The following is a 17,579-nucleotide window of genomic DNA, read 5'->3' as shown; positions in this document are numbered from 1 at the left end:
AGTCCCTTGCTTGTTCAGGGACAATTCACTGCGCTTTATAAATTTTGCCTGATATGAAAATCACATGGTATTGATTGTATCCTCGCCTCATATTTGTTACACTTGAAGAATGCAACCACATGAACCACAGACGTTTTGCCTAACATGAGGCGGTGCTCTCAGACTAGGAAAATAATTACCCAGGAATACCATCGTACTAAAGGACCGCGAAATTCGTTCACGTTTTCACGAGTTCTATTTGTGCCCGAAAATTCTGTGTTTGGCGAAATTCGCTACCTATATCACAAAATTAAGGCCCCGGACACGTGCGTCCATCCTCGGCGTCGTGTAGAAGTATGTATGTATGCATGTATGTATGTAGGTAGTGCGTACCATCGTCAGCACGCTTAACACGAACGCTCAGCAGCGTGGCCTGGACGGGCTTGGACTGACGACAGCGCCGCGAAGTGTTGGGCGCTGTTGCCGAGATAATATCTTGGTTTGTTTGGGGCTGCTGGAGCGCAACTCGATTTGACTTGTCGCCTTGTCTTTCGCTTGTGTCTGAATGGCGGGGCGAGTGCGCTCACTTGACTGTACCATACGCCACTTTTCACTAGTGGCTGCGACTCACACTGCCCCAGAAAACACGTTGCGGTTCGCTCATCTCGACAAAGCGGAACGGCCTGCGACAGCATGCGCGGCTGTCGAGGTAGGCCTCAAAGCTGCCGCTTGAACGAAATGAGGATTCGAAAAAGCAAAGCAAAAGCGAGTTTGTGGTGGCTGTAAAGGTTGGGCCATAAATCTGCAAATCCGGTGGCATCGTTGTGCAGGTTCTTCATTTCTTATATTCTCCGACAGCGCGCATGAGGGAGTTATCGCAGGTTAGTATCTGGCTTCCTGCTTGGTGCGCGCTACACTGGAGATCCAATGTCGGGGCATAAGAGATGCTCTGGTTAATAATAATAATTCGTTTTTTGGGGGGAAAGGAAATGGCGCAGTATCTGTCTCATTTATCGTTGGACACCTGAACCGCGCCGTAAGGGACGGGATAAAGGAGGGAGTGAAAGAAGAAAGGAAGAGAGAGGTGCCGTAGTGGAGGGCTCCGGAATAATTTCGACCACCTGGGGATCTTTAACGTGCACTGACATCGCACAGCACACGGGCGCCTTACCGTTTTTCCTCCATAAAAACGCAGCCGCCGCGGTCGGGTTCGAACCCGGGAACTCCGGATCAGTAGTCGAGCGCCCTAACCACTGAGCCACCACGCCGGGTGATGGTTCTGAGAAAGAAATACGCGTGGATGCGATTCAAACTAAGAGTTTAATGTATAGTCATTAACGAAAAATGCGAAGTGTCATTCTGTCAGGAAAGGAACTGGCTTTTTAGGTAACTAGAAAGACGCTGGCCTTAAATGCAATGTATCTAAAGGTAGCAGTTTGTAAGTGCCCATAAGATATACCTCGGCGCCCCCGTCACATCTTGATGACTTAAACATCGGGTTCCCGATCTTATTCACAGCGGAATTTTTGAGACTGGAACGTAACCTTAAAAGTAACAATACGAATAAAATTTTGCGAGGCGCGTTTCCTATATAGTGTTTTCGCTAGTTTTTTTTTAAATTCGAACGTCTAGTTGAATTTTAATTTCCGTATTTTACGATGAAAAAATATTCGGCAGGGACACTCGACTCCTTCCGTGTGGGGACCGGATTTTCACATTTATTGTCCAGCCATTACAAACTCCACAAACGCTGGTTTGCTCTTGCTTTTCCGAATGTTCATTTCGTTCAAGCGGCAGCTTTGAGGCCTTCCTCGACAGCCGCGCATGCTGTCGCAGGCCATTCCGCTTTGTCGAGATGAGCGAACCGCAACGTGTTTTTTTTTTTTTTGCCCGCGTGAGACCGCAGCCGCGAGCGAAAAGAGGCGAAAGTGGGCGCACTCGCCCCGCCATTCAGATAAAAGTGAAAGACAAGGCGACTAGTCAAATCGAGCTGCACTCCGGCTGTCGTTAGCAGCCGCCAACATACCAAGATATTATCTCGGCAACAGCGCCCAACAATTCGCGGTGCTGTCGTCAGTCCAAGCCGGTCCAGGCCACGCTGCGGAGCGTTCGTTTTAAGCGTGCTGACTATGGTATGTATGTATGTATGTATGTATGTATGTATGTATGTATGTATGTATGTATGTATGTATGTATGTATGTATGTATGTATGTATGTATGTATGTATGTATGTATGTATGTATGTATGTATCGGGGACAAAAGTGGTATACTCCACGCAGCGGGAGCCCGAGCAACGGATGGATGGATGGATGGATGGATACGGCTGAACCCTTTACATCGGGTGGTGGCTCAAGCCACCTAGCCATGTCTTGTCAAATTTTACTCCTGTCTTGCTTTTAGCCACCAATCAGATAACCTTCGCTTGGTTACTTCTAACCTCTTAAAATCCACTTTCCCTTCACTATCCCTAAACCCCAATGCCTTGGGTAAGTCAGCCCCGCTGCCTTCCACTGTAGGGTAAAGCCCTTTACAGAAAAGTATCAAGTGTTCAGCCGTTTCCTCCTCCTCTCCGCACGCAATGCACAAAGTGTCTATCTCCTGGTACCTGACTCTATTCGTCTTAGTCCGCAAAACTCCAGTCCTGGCCTCAAACAACAAAGAACTTCCCCTACAATTATCATAGATATTTTCTTTGACAATTTCCTGTTTAAAGGTCCGGTATGTTTCTAGTGCCGATCTCGTCAGCATCCCTGTTTTCCACAAAGCTCTCTCTGTTCCTTTAACCTTTTTCTTAACCGATAATTGCTGATTTGCCCCCTTACTGCTGTCCAGATATTTGCTTGTCAATTTTCTAGTTCGCTTTCTCCATTTCGTGTCAACATTCTTTATATACAGGTAACTGAAAACTTTCCTAGCCCACCGCTTTTCCTCCATCCTTCTCAATCGTTCCTCAAATGCTATCTTACTGCTAGCCTCTCTGCTCTCGAAAGACGCCCATCCCATATCACCCTGTACCCCCTGATTTGGTGTATTGCCATGTGCTCCCAAAGCTAACCTCCCTACTCCCCGTTGCCTAATTTCCAGCCTTGCTTGAACATCTGGCCTCATACACAGGACCGCATTCCCGAAGGTCAGGCTAGGGACCATCACCCCTTTCCAGATCCCTCTTACCACCTCATACCTATTGTAATTCCACAGTGCCCTATTTTTCATGACAGCTGCATTCCTACTAGCTTTATTCATTACATATTTTTCATGCTCTGTCAGATACTCAACACTGTTATTTATCCACACCCCAAGATACTTGTACTCATTCACTACCTTTAGCACGAACTCCTGTATTCTATGCTCGCCGCCCTCTTCATTAAATGTCATGACTGCAGATTTTTCCTTACTATACTTGAAGCCTAATCTATCTCCCTCTGTACTGCATATGTCTAACAACTTCTGCAGGTCTTCCTTGTTGTCAGCCATTATCACTATATCGTCCGCATCGTAACGCCATCTACAGGCGACATCTGGGATCGAGACAGCCAATGGGAGCACTTTATTATCTTCAGGCATGTTGCTCGACTCGTTTCAATGTTTTCTGCTTTAAATGGCGATGCAGTTTTTCGTTGCTCCGGCTGCCACTTTTGTCTACGGCACCTCATTCTTCCTTTCTCCTTTCACTCCCTCCTTTATCCCTTCCCTTACGGCGCGGTTCAGGTGTCCAACGATATATGAGACAGATACTGCGCTATTTCCTTTCCCCAAAAACCAATTATTATTATCCCCGGTAGTAGTATGCATGTACGGACGGACGGACGGACGGATGCTGAACACTTTAATTCGGGCCGTGGTTCAAGCCACCTAGCCACGACTTGTGAAATTTCTCTTGTTCTGATTTTAGCCACCAATCAGGTAACCTTCGCTTGGTTACATACCCGTTTAAAATCTACTTTTTCTTCACTGTTTTAAACCTTAATGCTTTGAATAAATCAGCCCCGCTGATTTCCACTGTAAGCTGAAGCCCTTTACAGAAAAGATTTAGGTATTCAGCCATTTCCTCCTCCCTTCCACAAGCACCGCACAACCTGTCTATCTCGTGGTGCCTGACTCTATATATGTCTTAGTCTGCTAAACTCCGTTCCTGGCCTCAAACAACATAGAGCTTCCCCTGTAATTATCATAGACATTTTCTTTGCGAATTTCCTGCTTAAAAATCCTGTATGTTCCCAGTGCCGACTTCGTCAGCATCCCTGTTTTCCACAGAGCTCTCTTTGTTTTTTTTAACCTTTTTTTGAACCGGTAATTGCTGATTTGACCCCCTGCTGCTATCCAGATATTTGCTTGTCAATTTTCTAGTTCGCTTTCTTCATTTCGTGTCAACATTGCGTATGTTGTTGGAATTCAGGTAGCAGCATCCCACCGCTGCCACCAGTTGTTGGGATTCAGGTAGCGTGACTGGGCCGGAGAAGAGGCGAGGACGATCGGAGGAACAAAGCTTGGAAAACTTTATACAAGGACTATTTACATTATGTACGAGTACGGGCAACTGAGAGTGCTTCTCAGTAAAGAGAGCTTCTTAGGAGTCGGGAGTCTCTGATACCTCTCAAGAAGGGGGCTCTTTCTGGCATCAAACCAGCAGCTCCTTAAATACTCTTCGTATTCCGTAGATCCCTAGCTGGGGAATACAGTTCGAAGAATGATGTCCAATCACACGATGACACTGATGGTACCACCCACGGCAGGGCGCTCCTGATGCTTCTTCGCAGCTCGGGTCGAGGGAAAGGGAACAGGACCCGATCACGTTGTCGTCCCCGCGGCTTCCAGGTGGCCGCGCACGTGCGTCCGGAGTGCAGCTGCATGACACAGGAATGCTGGCTGTCTCCCCGCAGGTGTCGAAAGATCCCGCACTGGTGACCGGAACGCGGAAGCTCTGTCGCAGGTGCGGCACTCGGGCAATTGTTTAAATCCAGCGTGACTGAAGGGGACCACACTGATACCGCTCTTCGTCGTGGCGTGGACAAGAATGAATACGCTTATGGTCGTCGCTGGCATTCCTGTTGAACACTATCGTTGTTATGGGGACGCTATCGTCGCTGCTTCCGGCATTTCTGTTCGAACACGTGGGGACGCTATTGTTGTCGTTCCCTCTGGCAGTCCTGCAGTCACGTCTTTTGGCCGAATTCCACAGCAGGAAGGAAGCGCGATCACAACAATGTACAGGTATCTGAAAACTTTCCTACCCACTGCTTTTCCCGCATTGTTCTCAATCGCTCCTTAAACGCTATCTTACTGCTAGCTTCTCTGCTCTACAACGACGCTCATCCCATATCACCCTGTGCCCCCTCATTTTGTGCATTGCCATGTGCTCCCAAAGCTAGCCTCACTACGCCGCGTTGTTTGATTTCTAACCTTGCTTGAATATCTGGTCTCATGTACAGGACCGCATCGCTAAAAGTCAGACTAGGAACCATCACCCCTTTCCAGATCCCTTTTACCACTTCATAGCTACTGTAATTCCACAGTGCCCTATTTTTCATGACAGCTGCATTCTTACTAGCTTTATTCATTACATATTTTTCATGGTCTGCCAGATATTAAGCATGTTTATTTATCCACACCCCAAGATACTTGTACTCTTCCACTGCTTCTAGCGTGAACTCCTGTATTCTATGCTCTTCGCCCTCATCATTAAATATCATGACTGCAGATTTTTCCTTACTAAACTGAAACCTAATCTATCTCCCTCTGTACCACAAATGTCTATCAACTTCTGCAAACCTTCGTTGTTGTCAGCCGTTAGCACTAAATCATCCGGGTACATTAGTCCCGGTAACGGCAGTTTAATCCATTCTCCTTGCTTGAAAAAAGAAAAGTTGGTCCAGTCAGCTCCTCTCTAGTTTGGCCTCTAACCCTTGCAGGTAGAACATGAACAACAAAGGAGACAGAGGACATGCTTTCCTGCCGCCGCGGTGGCTGAGTGCTTATGGCGCTCGGATGCTGGCCCGAAAGACGCGTGCTCGATCCCGGCCGCGGTAGTCGAATTTCAATGGAGGCGACATTCTAGAGGCCCGTGTACTGTGCGATGTCAGTGCACGTGAAAGAACCCCAGGTGGTCGAAATTTCCGGAGCTCTTCACTACGGCGTCTCTCATAGCCTGAGTCGCTTTGAGACATTAAACCCCCATAAACCATAAACCAAACATCCTTTCCTAAGCCCCCGTTCTATCTCTATAGGCCCTGATACATTTTTTCCCATGTTATAAGCACTCTGTTACGTTTATATATATCTTTTAAAGGATTAATTACTTCATCTTCCGTATCCAATGTGCACAGTATGCCCCACAAATACTCTTGAATAACGTTGTCGTAGGCTCCCTTGATGTCCAGAAATGCTAGCCATAAGGACCTGTGTTCCTTTTCAGCAATCTCTATACACCGCGTCAATGAAAACAGATTGTCCTTCAACCTCCTTTCTTTACGGAACCCATTTTGTAGCTCCCCAGGCTCCCCCTCGTTCTCCACCCAAGCCTGCAGTCTGTTCTTTATAATCTGCATCACCACCCTTTGTCACCCTTTCCGTTATATATCAAGTTCATTCCACTTGATAGCCATTTATCGGGGGCTTTGCCATCCATTGTAATTTTGTTTACTACCTCAATTAATGTTCACTTGGATTTTACTCCAGCTTCTTTATTAACATAATCGGAATATCATCTGGTCTTGTCGACGTGGCACTATGAACTTTCTGCTCTGCCCTTTCCCACTCTCTTTGCTCAAGAGAAGCAATTGCAGTAACCGGGCTATCCTCCTTCAATAAATTATGTGCAGCATTCCTTTAAATATTTGTGTCATTCTTGTTCCTATGTGTTTCATTGCTTCATCCCCTTCGAGTCGAATACCCTGATCTGTAACAATAAACCTTTGCTCTAGCCTAGTCTTATTACTCACTGTATTTAGATGTTTCCTGAATTTCTGATCTGCTTTTGTATCCTTTTTTTACTTTTGACATCTATTACTAGAGCCTGTGCAGGGCGCCATCTACTAGAAAAAATAGTCCTATTCCTCCTGATTTCATTATTGCTGTCATGAGCAATATGAGCAAGAACACGGGAGCAGATAGCCTCAAACCCCTCCTTGTGCCGATGCACGGTGGCCGCTTTTGGCAACACTGCGGAAAGGATTGAGCTGCGTTGCCTGCTTCTGAGAAATGGAACACTCCTCCCTTTCCACTTTTTTTTTCTGAAAGTGGACGCCACGCATCGCTACAAGTAGGGTTCCAGGCAATCGGGCACGCGCTCCGGTGTTCATGCTCATATTCCTCATGATAGCACCTAACAACGAGTACTCAATTTTCCGTTCTTGTATCGCTTTCATCTATACACACTGGAGTTTAACATGCAGCAAATGATACAGTAGATGTCACATGCGACAGCTAGAATTCCATCTACACCTTTGTCGACGTGCAGGTCTTTCACATTGTTATACTCGGTGACAGCTTCTCTCGCAAGTGAATGGAACCTACACGAGCGGAGCGTACGTCACTCGCGCCACCATATAGTTAGGCCGCATGACGGTGTGCCTCATCGCCTGGCACGCTGCTCTCTGAAGGCGTATGTCGGCTCTTCAGCTTTCACACCATTGCGAGCAAAAGTCGCCGAGAATAGTTTTAGTGCCTCACTGTAATCATTGTACCGTCTGTACGGCGTCCGCTCTTTATGGCTCTTTCAGCGTGACTGTGTCGAAGGAAGGGAATCTAGTTCAATCCTCCTATTTTATCCTTTTCCGTGAAGCACCAGGTGCGGATAACAAAGAGAAGGCTGCAGCAGCTCTTGATCGTGTGTGCGCTATTTCTGGCAGGAAGTCAGAAAGAGTGGGGAGGGACGAGTGGGGCACGTATGTAGCTAAGTGGTCAGAAGTAGGGAGTATTGCCATAGACCAGATGCCTGACTGCTGCGTCATAAGGCACCTGATCGATTTGTACCGTGCACGGAATGCGAGTGACTGGCCCAAAGCTGCACCGTCCTGAATGTCTTGTCTTTGATTTGCACTTCAATGGCGGTATATTATATATTGAGGGCATATCATATAATAATAATAATAATAATAATAATAATAATAATAATAATAATAATAATAATAATAATAATAATAATAATAATAATAATAATAATAATCATCATCAGCCTTACTACACCCACTGCAGGGCAAAGGCCTCTCCCATGTCTCTCCAATAATAATGTTAATATTAATGTTAATAATAATACTAATATTAATAATAACAATAATAACGGCCTTCTTTTATCACCAAGTAAGACAGTACATAAATTCAGACCTGCCAAAGCCAACAATGGCTCGAACGAGAGTGCTTGAATATTTATACAGAAAAACTTTAGAAGTTTAGGAAGAAAAACGAGTGAATTTAACGTCACCCGACGGAACGTTTTTAAAACTCCACACGCTTCGCCTGTCCTAGATTTTAGCCTCATGGGATGGCTTGACTTCTATAGAAAACACAAAATGTTTGTATTGGCTGCTTCTTGGAACACGATTACGCATCTGCGTGGACGCTTAGATGCCGAAAAAATTATCCGTCTGTGATTGTATCGCTTCACAACTTTTGGATAATCTCTGCCATCTTTATGCCACCAAATAATGGAATCATATAATTTTTAGATCTAATCCTTAATTTCGAATTCGCCCAGAGCTATAGGCCCGTCCTCGCGGATAGCAGTGCCCGTTCAAAATTAGTGAAGAGAGGCATTATCCGCTTATGCTTCCAAAAGGTCATCCAAAGTTCTTTCATAATTCCCCCAACTTCAAAGCCGCAGCTTAGACAGCCAGGCTCATCTCCTTTCTGCAACTTGTTACCATCCAATGTTTTTCGGCTGTGACCATGACCAGCACAATCATAAAGAAGGCATAACCAGGCCTGTGTACCGACAGCCAAAAAGAACAAGACTGTCAATATTCCTTACATGAATCTTATCAGGCGCAACCTTAAATGACTGGACAACCAGTCGGCTTGAACGTTACTAGATGCGGCGATGGCGTTGAGATAGAGCATCCACCCCGCATCGAAAAAGCTGGAGGGGAGCGAGCGCGGCAGCCGCGTTTCGATGGAGGCGAAACGCAAAGGCGCCCATGTGCTGCGCGATATCAGTGCACGCTAAAGATCTTCAGGCGGTCGAAATTTTTCCGGAGCCCTCCACTACGGCACCTCTTTTTTTTCTTTTCTTCTTTCATTGCCTTGCCTCCTTTATCCCTTCCCTTACGGCGCGGTTCAGGTGTCCGCCGACATGTGAGACAGACACTGCGCCATTTCCTTTCCCCAAAAACCAATTGTCATTTTCAATTTTCAGGCTCCGCTCTAAGCGTATGACGCGATAGTGTTAATTGGTTAATGTGCGCAGAATTGGCCATGGTTTATTTAATATTCTTGGATCTCTGAGAGTTCTCGTACCACGCCAGGCGCAGTGTTGCAGCTGTTAAGCGATGTGCCACTGCCCTGCTCTGGCAGGTGCCTCCACCGGTGGGGCTTGTGTGACCGAAGTTGCACTTCGTGAGGAACCTCTCGTGGCCAATCAACAATTTAGCTGCCACCTGCCACAGTGGGCAGTTTGTTCACAATCCGGTTTGCAGGTTGTAATGTCGCCACAAGGTCACGGGACCTAGGTGGCCCACCTGCCATTTGATTTCTAATCTGTGGATGTTTCGTGGATTTTCCGCTCACGGTCAACGGCGCCGACAACAAATACCGACCACGAGCCGGCTTTTCTGCGACGAGGGCCCCTTGACGCTATCGCGTTAAAAGGACCACAGCTGTAATTCAGGTGTCGCGTAATTCTTCACCACATTAAAAAAAAAAACCAGAGTGCTGATTGAATCAAATAACCAGGCCTTGTATTTGGCCTGATAACGGCAACCAGAACCGGCAACCCTCTCACCAGAACAGGCGTGGGCCACATTGGTGTAGTACATCGCCATCACTTCATATATGAATACATCAGTCCGCAGCGGCCGCGGAAAAACTGCCCATGGCAATCGTGATACCTGTGACACAGCGGAGCGTGTTTCTGACAGTTCGCCATTGGAAACTGACCCTGACATCGTTTAATGCTAGAACCCTATCCAGTGAGGCGAGTCTAGCAGTGCTGTTCGACGAACTAACGGGAATTAAACGGGATGTGTTGGGCAGAGCGAGGTGAGGAGGACAGATGAAGCGAGTGGAGGCGTGCACGTGTTATGTATTATGCTATCGTGGTTAAGTTGACAGCCGAGAGGTATTTGTATAATTGCTCATAAGTGGGGATGCACCTGACGACGGAGATGATGTGTATTGCATTAAAGGCAGAGTGGAAGTTATCGTATTTATAAGCTAAAAACAGGAGCCAGTTGATGTTTGTCGAGACCTACACGCCTTTATCCGGTCATAATGACTGGATAGCCGAAAGGTTCTATGAAGAGATGAAATCGCGGTCCAACTGTCCTGTTGGGCGACTTCAGCGCCATGGAAGCCAAGAAGCAGGCAGACAAGACAATAGGGGATTATGGGGTATATTTAGGGATTTAAGGACGGTGTCATTCCTAGAGTTCGTAGAACAAAATAGTTAACGTGTCATGAATACCTTCTTCCGCACACGAGAGGACCTGAAGTAGACTTGGAAAAATCCGAACAGGCGAGAGTAAAAATGAAATTCATATTTTGTGCGCTTCCTGGCATAAAGAAGGATGCTGAGGTGCAGCGCACATAGAATGGTGAGGTCTGGAGGCTGGCTAGATTTCAACAGGGAACGGAGGAAACTGGTAAGCAAGATGCCGCTGTGAACAAGTTAGCACTGAAATGGAAAATTTAGAAGTTTGCAAAACCGCTGAAGAACAGATATACCTCTTTCACGAACAACGATGACCCTAGTGTAAAGGCGATTCAGGAATATTTCAGCGATATTGTGGCGGATGGTATGGGCTTATTTAGAGATGATTGCTGGGCGAACTTGAAGAAACGGTTCAGGCAGGCAAGCGAACGTCCTTCGCGCGTCTTCAGCTTCGACCACCTCCCACACGGTACCCGCGTGTTCATTCACTTCCAACGCGGTTGCTGCGTGGCGAGTGACAATTTCCCCAGTGGCAGATGAAGCTCGTCCTTTAGCCTGTCAGGCTGGCCGACAGTGGCAGCGCTTGAGACGAGGCACATAAGCTGCTTGGGTCTTGCGTGAACGGAGTTTGTTTGCGGGAACTTTGGCAGTGACGGAATTAACACTGCCCAACCGACTGTGGACGAAGAGAAGGGCGTGAGTGCCTGAACAAAGACTTCTGGTTCAAACCAGGCTTACGCAATGGCGTCCAATGCCAAACGAAATCTCCTGGAGCGTATGTAGCTCCAAATTGGCGCTAGTCATTCCGGTCTTTCCAGTGGAGTTAGCAAGACGAAGTGCGCAAGCGGGCAAGTCGACGAGCTTCTTCAGCTCGACATAACTGATAGATTGAAAGCCATCGCGAGGCGATAAAGGGAAGATGGTGTCCAGAAAAGCGCGGTGGTATCTCGACGAATGACAACACGGCGTTAAGTTCCAGTGGTTCGATGCGACAAATATGTATAGCATCCATGTTTTGGGCCAGCATGAACTTTGGGACACAAACGAAGAGAGACACATAGAACACGGAACACACTGCTCCATGTGTTCCATGACACGTGTTCCATGTGTCTCTCTTCGTTTGTGTCCCAAAGTTCATGCTGGCCCAAATCATGGCTTCATACCAACTGGCCCAGAAAAATGCCATGTATAGCATGTTGGTGAGGGTGCGTTTTGTGCGCTCAGTAAGACCGTTGGTCTTTGGGTGGTAATGGCGGTGCGGCCTGAGCAGTATTTTATTTCGCCTTTTCTGTCTGCCCACACTACTTTATGCTGCTGGTAAGGCCTTGAGTGGCGGTAGTTGGAGCCGCACAGCCAAACCAGTCTCTCTACGACGTCAGCAGTCAACGGCCTTCCGCAGTCGCTGATTGTAGCATGGAGAGCACCATGGCGAAGAAAAAGAGCGCAGTAGAAAAGACGGCGCATCACTTGCCTTCAGTGGAGCAAGCGCTGCAGTTTCCCCGTATCTCGTAAAATAGTCGACACAGACTATAACCCTGTGGCGTCCTTTTTAAGACTTCGGAAAGAGGCAAAGCAGGTCGACGCCGGAATTTTCAAAAGGTGACAATGGTGCCTTTATCGGCTGCCGAAATCTGGAAAGTGGAGTGGTGCGGGACTTTAAGTGCTGGCATTGGTCACAGCTTGCAACGCATGGTTTGCTGTCTTATACAGTTTCGGCCAACTGAAGCGCTGACGAAGTCTGTGCAGTGTACGTCTCCGCAGGAGGGCGTCTGCAGCTTGCAGGCGTTGGTGATTGGCGGCACCACGGGTTCCCGAGCATCCGCAGGGACATTCACGCAGGGGGATGATGGTGAACTGTGCATCACCACGGACCCGAGCACCCGCTCTTCGCGGTGCGTGGCACCGCCGTGCCCGCGGAAAGGGGGGTCCTGGTGGTTGAGCCGATTCCGAGCGTTTGGACCCTTAAGGTACCTCGGCGGAGGCAACACCCCACTTTGACCCAAGCTTCCTGTAGACGGCACCTCCGGCCTGAGCCGACCGCGGGGAATCGGCAGTCGTCTTTTCCTATCCTCCCCTCCACCTTTCACTTTCCTATCTTTCTCACAACTCTCCTATATCCTACTCGCTTCTTGGTTTTTCCTCTTTTTCCTGGCGGTGAGGGTTACCCTTGTGTGACCAGCTACCCTGAGTTGCGTCATATTTGGTTGCTTTCAAGTTCCTGTCCCGCCCCCTTGTTGGACTCCGTGGCGGGTGGCTGGCACCATGACCGAAAAACAATTTTTTTTTATGGCTCCCCTACTTTTAAAGCAGATCGCTCTATCAAAAGAGGGCGGAACGAGGCAGACGACTTCTTTCAAAAAAGAAAAGTAACTTTCCCCAAATATCACGTCATGCACCTCCCATTTTTCTTTCTTGCGATGCCTGTACTGTTCGTATATGTGTGGATTTTTGTTCATGGACATATTTTCTTTCTGTGCTTGAAAGGGAAGAGGAAAGGGGGAAATGAGGAAAATCTCTGATTTAGCGTATTATATTGCACATGTATCATGATTCTTATAATTTTTATGTTGTAACCATTCTACATTTTTAGTGCAATTTTCTCGTTGAGTGCCCTTTCCTTTTACAGATGTCTCTGTGTTTCTTGTATGCACTGTATGCGTTTGTGTTTTGACCAATGATATTGTTTGTGTGTCGCCCAGCCGCACTTATATATGTATGTGTATGTATGTATGTATGTATGTATGTATGTATGTATGTATGTATGTATGTATGTATGTGTATATATATATATATATATATATATATATATATATCATTTTTTGCCCCTTTGTCATGCACAGGGGGCTGAGGCCTCGTCAGGCGATACCAAGCATTTAGTCTCAGCCCTCTCTTAGACAAATGTCTAAGAAAAAATAAATAAAGAAGAACAAGATAAGCAGACAAGAATAATATCCCCCTTCCGTATGCCAAAGTGCTTGACAGAAACCTTAGGTATTGGCTATAAGCTCAAATATGACCAGCGGCGATTTATTGCTCGAACTGTGCGACAATGTCCAACCCTTTAAACTCTCCAACCTAACGTCCATAGGGGAAATCCCTGTCCCCATGACATCTCATCGATCACTTAACACTGTACGAGGCGTAGTATTCGATAATGATTTGTTTACATCACCGAAAAAGAAATGATCGAAGGGCTCACCGACCAAGACGTCATAGATGTCCACCGAATCAAAATCCGGAAGGACAATAAGGAAATACAAACAAAACACTTGATCCTCTCGTTCAACACCTGCACATTGCCCGACACAATCGACGTGGGATATATGAAAGTCAATGTAAGACCACACATACCCAACCCTCGCAGACGTTTCAATTGCCAAAGGTTCGGCCACGGCTCACAGAGTTGCCGCGGTCGCAAAACTTGCGCAAAATGTGCTTCGAATGATCACCAGTCTTATGGATGTGACGCAGCCCCGCGCTGTGCAAACTCTGAAGGAGACCACTAAGCGTAGACAGCTGGGCTAGTTGGTTCACAGTCGCATTATGATACATCGTTCTGGCGCACGAAAAACACGGACGAAGGAAGAACAGACACACAATCGCCGGACATCAACTGAAGTTTATTCACAGAAACCAGTCCTATATGTACACATGTGACCACCAGGTAACTGATATCAAAAGCACAAAATCGGGAAAACCAAAAGGCAATCAACCAGAGCCACAGGTTCCATATCGCACACGTGCCTTCATGCAAATCGCCCACAATTTCTGTGCCTAGCTGACACGATCAACACCGTTAGCCTTCAGATAATCTAGTTCCTTTCTTCTAAGCACAATAGAGGGAGTACTGATGCAGTGATCTTTATCATTCGCAATACAGAGGGCTTCAAAAATTTCCCGGCTTTTCTGAGTCCTGAACTTTCTTAACACACTTGTTTTTTCCAAAAACGCCTTGCATGCTGGCTTATACGAACAACGGCGAATGTGGTCAGCTAAATGACCTCCGCCACTAATCGAAGTTACTGTCCTGCGATGCTCTAGCAAGCGTTCGTTGATACAGCGCCCGGTTTGTCCAATGTAGCGTTTGCCACAGGCGAGAGGGATGTTATACACCACGCCAACCTTGCAGTCGACGAGGGCTTTGGTGTGCCTAATTTTGCAGGCAGACCTCTTTTTGGGTTCGTTTACTAGGCGGCACAGGCGTCCCAGCTTCTCCGGAGCTGAAAACACTACACGGACGCCGCACTTGTCCCCGACCTTCTTGAGGCGGTGCGAGACCTTGTGCCAGTAAGGCACAACGACAGGTCGCTGTTGCGGGCGTGTGTTATCCACCTGCCTGGGCCGTCCACCAGATTTTACTTCGCTAATCTGGCTTTCGACCACTGAGGCCACGATTTCTCTCTGGAAACCTGCCTTCTCCAGACGCCTTAGTTGGGCATGGACACTATCCCGGACTCGATGCTCACACGACTTGGCTAGAGCAGAGCGGATGCAGTTTTTTGCAATAGCTCTCTTCACGAGCTTAGAATGAGCCGATTTGTAGTTAATAATTTGTTTTCTCGACCGTGGCTTGTACTGCCAGCACACGCGCGTTTCCTCAAAAATAAAGCACACATCTAGATACTGGATGTGCCCTTCCTGCGGCAGTTCGTGCGTGAACTTCATGCCAAAGGCGTTGCAAACAAAAATGTCAATAATGTCGTCCACGACAATACCCCTATCCCGAGCCTCAGTCGCGTTCATTACTACAAGGTAGTCGTCTACGTATCTAAAAACTTTCAGCACGCTGGCGTTGTAAAGGGACGCCTGAATGCGCTTGTCAAGGGTGGATAAAAATATATCGCTTAAAAGCGGTGCTAGGCAAGAGCCTATGCACACTCCTTTTTGGATGAGGCAACGATCATTGAAGGTGACAATGGTGGATGAAAGATAAAATCTTAAAAGCTCTAGAAAATTGTCGGTAGATAACCCTGTCATATTCTGAAAAGCCACAGGCCCGGCGTCTTCAATGAAAGTTCTGACCGCGCAAAACAGCTCGGGGTGAGGTATTGAGTAGAATAAATCTTCAACATCAATTGAAAAGGCAAATCTCTTTGGGCATGAAGCTTCTACGCCAGAAAAATATGCAATGACTTGATTGGAATTTTTTACCAGAAAAGGGTCGTCTAAAGAAATGGCACTAAGGTGCTTCTGCAGGAACCTTGACAAGGAGCCCTGCCAGGATCCCTTTTCCGTAACGATAGCGCGGAAAGGCGCAGATTCTTTGTGGGTTTTTACCGTGAAGAAAACACTAAGGGAGTTTACATCAGAAGCGGAGATACTCTTTCTTAGTCTTTCCAAGTTCATTTCTTCACATAAAGCGATGGCCTTTTTTTTCACCTTGGCTAAAGACACCTTCCTATCAGCAAAGTTTTTTGTCAAGGCCTCGTTTGCCTTCTGACGGTACGTAGAATTTGGCATCACCACGAAGCCTCCCTCTTTGTCCGACACTAACAGGGCAAGATCGTTGCTCTTCAGAAAGTTGACAGTTGATCTAACTGGTATTTTGGGGGCAAAAGGTGCACCACTATACCTCAAACACTCTACACCTTCAGCAATACAGCGGTCCTGTTCATCTGAGCTTGCTGTTCATCTGAGATTAGCGAAGTAAAATCTGGTGGACGGCCCAGGCAGGTGGATAACACACGCCCGCAACAGCGACCTGTCGTTGTGCCTTATTGGCACAAGGTCTCGCACCGCCTCAAGAAGGTCGGGGACAAGTGCGGCGTCCGTGTAGTGTTTTCAGCTCCGGAGAAGCTGGGACGCCTGTGCCGCCTAGTAAACGAACCCAAAAAGAGGTCTGCCTGCAAAATTAGGCACACCAAAGCCCTCGTCGACTGCAAGGTTGGCGTGGTGTATAACATCCCTCTCGCCTGTGGCAAACGCTACATTGGACAAACCGGGCGCTGTATCAACGAACGCTTGCTAGAGCATCGCAGGACAGTAACTTCGATTAGTGGCGGAGGTCATTTAGCTGACCACATTCGCCGTTGTTCGTATAAGCCAGCATGCAAGGCGTTTTTGGAAAAAACAAGTGTGTTAAGAAAGTTCAGGACTCAGAAAAGCCGGGAAATTTTTGAAGCCCTCTGTATTGCGAATGATAAAGATCACTGCGTCAGTACTCCCTCTATTGTGCTTAGAAGAAAGGAACTAGATTATCTGAAGGCTAACGGTGTTGATCGTGTCAGCTAGGCACAGAAATTGTGGGCGATTTGCATGAAGGCACGTGTGCGATATGGAACCTGTGGCTCTGGTTGATTGCCTTTTGGTTTTCCCGATTTTGTGCTTTTGATATCAGTTACCTGGTGGTCACATGTGTACATATAGGACTGGTTTCTGTGAATAAACTTCAGTTGATGTCCGGCGATTGTGTGTCTGTTCTTCCTTCGTCCGTGTTTTTCGTGCGCCAGAACGATGTATCATAATGCGAAGGAGACCATGCTGCATACTCCAGGGCGTGTTTGTCCTGGAAGAAAGAAAAAGAGACAATCACCATAAAGACAAAGGAAAACATTTCATTTAAAGAAGCGAGAAGGCGTTTTGCGCTTATACATTCTGCTTCACAGCAAAACAAAACTTCGCTGAGGTGGTGCGCAGGGGCGTAGCACCACACAACACTCCGGCACCTGCCAAGGCCGCTTTCACAGAGCCTATGGCGGGGCCATCCACGCCCCAGGCAGGGTCAGCGAAAGCTGCCCTGTCATTGCCAAAGCAGGGAGCGCCGGCCCATGGGTCGGCATCCCGCAGGACCTCTGTCACATATAATAAGGGTTCTGTTATAAAATTATGAAGAAAAGAGGTGTGAAGAAGACTACTTGGATTAACCGAATAATAAAGAAGATGAAGAAGTAGCATTCGGTGAGGTGGAGAGAGATGATTGGTGGAGAAGAGAAAAAGAAGACGACAAGGCTATAAAAAATTCTGTGGTTTAGCTGTTGTTAACCCAAGTCGAATTGCGAAAGCTTCGTTTCCTCGCT

At 47.1% G+C, this 17,579-nt stretch overlaps 1 protein-coding gene across 3 annotated transcripts in view; it reads left to right on the top strand.

Moving 5' to 3' along the window:
- Positions 1–17,579, top strand: part of LOC144121901 (rifampicin phosphotransferase-like) — a 212,446-nt gene that overhangs the window by 822 nt on the left and 194,045 nt on the right. The window lies entirely within an intron of this gene.

This window comes from Amblyomma americanum, chromosome 2 (assembly GCF_052857255.1).
Source record: "Amblyomma americanum isolate KBUSLIRL-KWMA chromosome 2, ASM5285725v1, whole genome shotgun sequence".
Lineage (NCBI taxonomy): Eukaryota > Metazoa > Arthropoda > Arachnida > Ixodida > Ixodidae > Amblyomma > Amblyomma americanum.
Note: the sequence above shows the minus strand (reverse complement) of the source record. Positions and strands in the feature narration are given on the sequence as shown.